Source organism: Rattus norvegicus, chromosome 11 (genome assembly GCF_036323735.1).
Source record: "Rattus norvegicus strain BN/NHsdMcwi chromosome 11, GRCr8, whole genome shotgun sequence".
Classification (NCBI taxonomy): Eukaryota; Metazoa; Chordata; class Mammalia; order Rodentia; family Muridae; genus Rattus; species Rattus norvegicus.
The window spans coordinates 88,555,142-88,558,714 of record NC_086029.1 but is presented as its reverse complement, the minus strand read 5'-3'; positions in this window follow the sequence as shown (position 1 = coordinate 88,558,714).

The window sequence follows — 3,573 nt, the reverse complement described above, 5'->3', positions numbered from 1 at the left end:
CTTGCTTTGGATCTAACAGATGCTTCCGGAAAACAAATCTGGGCAGTACCAAATAAGGACTTCCTGTGTTTCTTTATTTATCTTCCACTCACGTGGACTTTAAGCAAAGGACCGGTGGGAGGGAAGAGCATCCCCCACACAGCTGTTCGGGTATGTCTGGAAGAGAAGCCCACCCACATTGCTTTTGGACACTGGGTGTGACTTCGAGGGTATCAGGTTTGTCTGTTAGGGAACCTGCCAATCTCTTCCCTGCCTAATTGGCTTCTGTGTTTCCTTGCATTCCCCTGAGTCAAAACATCCCCATTTATTGGGATAGACCCCAGAAATGCTTTCTCTTCTAAATAGACCCCAGTCATTAGCTTAGCTATAAATATTTCCATGCAATGGATTGTAGGGCCTGTAAGAAGCTCAAGGTCAGATCAAGAGACCATAGCTATTAGTAATGTATATGCTTCTTCAGTGAATTAGCATTTCCTCATTATCAGCACACATGGATTCTGGTTGTACCTTTACTCTACTCAGATGTCAGCACCTTGCGTTCCATATTCCTTATAATTATTAGAGTCTGATATCTAAGTAGAATAAAAGGAGAACCAGAACTTACGTATACTGATAGTAAGTCCCTCTTCCAAGGCAAGCTTTAGTTTGTCCCTCAATAAGTAGAGACTGTGGTCTGAATGAATTTGGTGCTAAAGAATGTTAAACTCAACTGTTGCTTTGTGGTGTGTGACATTTGGTACGTTGGCCACCTTATATTCTAGAAGGTTCCATTTTGATCCCCATAATCTGAAGTGGTATAGGTCATATTGAACTGTCTAGTAGGATAGAGGCTTAGATCCAGTTGCTCTGAACTCAGCTTCTCTGATAAACAGTGACTACAATCACAAACTACCATGGCTGGGGGAACACACAAGGTCATAAGCTGCTCGTAGTAACATCTGTTTTACACCACCCTACACTTAGAGTTCTTTCCTCAAGTGGTAGAACTCTTTTCCTTTTTTTAATGAGATTCACAATCAAGGCACTAAGGTGTGGTAGAAAGAATTGTTTGACCTGAGGGGGCAGGAATGTGGGCCTGCTTGTTAGCATCTTGGTGAATCGGGTGGGAGCCAAAGGTATGACAACAGGCAAATGGAGTTAGGTGATGAATCTTAAAGCCAGTGGTCCAGAGAATCATTTCCTTCTACTAGGCCTCACCTCCCAAAGGCCCTAAGACCTCTCAAAATGTGTCTTCAAACACATGAGCCTGTGAGCGACAATTTATACCACAGCAGTTGAATGTAATGGTTTAGGATAGGAGATAAAAGTCAGTTCCTGTTATCTAAAGGCACAAGGGAGTCGTGTGATTTTTGAAGGTCACACAGATGAGGTTTGAAAACACCTATGGTGATAAACAAAATATGATCCGAAGCGGAAGAATAATGATAAAAGTTTGCAGCCTAGGCCAGAAAGTGCATAGTTATTAGTTGTTGTGCGATAAACATCGTAGATTTCAGAGAGAATTTCTGTGCTGAATGTCTGAGGCAGGCTGGGCACATTCTTGGCTGCTTGAAGTGGAGAAGGAAGGCATATTTCTTCCTGGGACATTATGTCAAGAACTGTACATATAAAACATTGCCATTTCTCTGAAGTTTTTAATTCTGGCTTCATATGAATCAAGTACATTCACAAGCATCTTTCAGACTTGTAGGTTGGAAAAGTCCTTTGTATACATGTAAGCGACTGCACTATGCATTCTAAGAGACTAAAACTCTCAGAATGCTTTCCAACTGTATCTCAAAAACAAATGTATGCATTGAGGAAGTAACTGGAGTGTCTAGAAGTGGTGAAATCCAGTTATGAAGAGGTATAGTGATTGCAGGGTAATCGCCACTCATGTTCCCAGGTCACATATGTTCATACGCTATGATGTCTTTTGTGATCCTGAGGAGTTTGCTTTTCTCCTCTAAGTCAAGTTAACTGTTTATTCCCACTAAGTAGTAGGAACCAATATCCTGTATAATTATTTCTGTAAAATCAAGTCCCCTGATAATCTGCCTTCGGTACCCAAACCAATATATTATTTTTTATAATAACTGTTGATGTAATGGCATATGCTGTAAATTAGTTTAAACTTAAACCTTTTAAATTAAGTTCTACTTAATTTAACTTTTAAATGAAAATATGCATGAAGAGTGCTTGAGAATTGATTATGTGGACTTCTATGACTTTGGAGCATGATGTAAAATACTTTCACAAGTTCTTTCTTCCTTTCAGCAAGCATTTAATTATAAATACCAGAGGAGAGGTGAGCATAGATCTTACCACTTCAGATCTGGTCCTTGGGCCAACCACCGTGGCATGGTCATGACAGGATTAGAAATGTAACCTCCCCCATCAACCCACCAAAAAAACAAAACAAAACAAAACAAAAATAGCAATAACAAAAATGGGCAATCATCAAGCAGAAAAGGAGAAAAGAATCTTCCAGCTTTGTACTTAGAATTCATGGTCCATTGAAGGAACAGGGAAAGGTTCCGTAGAATTTACTTCAGGACTGTGAAGGAAAGGAAAATGGTGAACTTTGAGACTGAGGAGCTAGGCAGGAAGCAGATGCACTTTCTGTGAAAGATTTTGAACTTCATAATAGAAGTGATGGAGAGTGGGAAAGAAAAGAAATGTAACCTCAAACCCCTCTCTGGAAATAAAGAACCAGATTCTGCATGGACAAGAATTCCAAGTGACTCTCGGGTTTATGAAAATGTAAGACACTCTCCATGTGAAACCATAGTCCCAGTTCTTAATTTTTCACGACTGAGGACTGAACCCAGGACCTTTTGTATACTAAACATGTGCTTTGCCACAAACTCTACCCTTATTCTTGTGTTTTTGGGGACAGCTTAGGCTGCCTGTGTCTAGGAGAGCATCCTTCCTGTGCCTCAGGAGGTTCCTCTTACAACTGGAAGCAGGCAGGTCCTGTGGAATGAAACTCCTCCAAGGCCATAGCTACAGGACATTAGTTATTCTCAATTTAAGAACTTTGCAATCGGGTCATCTGTATTTGCTCAGAGAAGAAAGTCAAACACTTCAATTCCAATGAAGCAAATCTATAATTAATTAGTGAAATGATCTTTGCTTCAAGCTTCACATTTTTTAGAAAAAGCTCTCTGATTTGGCTGGGGCTCAGGCCCCCATGTGTGTGAGTTTCACAATTCACAGATGTTAGACACGCTCAGTCTGAGGAAAGGAAGAGAATGTCAAGTTTTAAATAGCTTCTCCCTGGCTAGAACAACAAATAAAACATCTTTATGAACACATTTTGAACCAGAATTTCTTACAAGAAAATGTCAGATTTCTCTTCAGCTTGTCTCACAACTTTGACATTTTCTGATGTCACTAGTTTGCAGGTGTCTATGACTACGGCATGAATGGAGATATGTACTTAGCATGTCAGCGACATTTGGGCACACGGCTCTATTTCCCTCTTGGACTCTATTCTAATTTAGCTTCTGAATCATATTTCATTCAATTTCTAAATCCACAGAACCAGGATTGGTTTACGGCCTACATTCAGAAAGGAAACAAATTCATCAT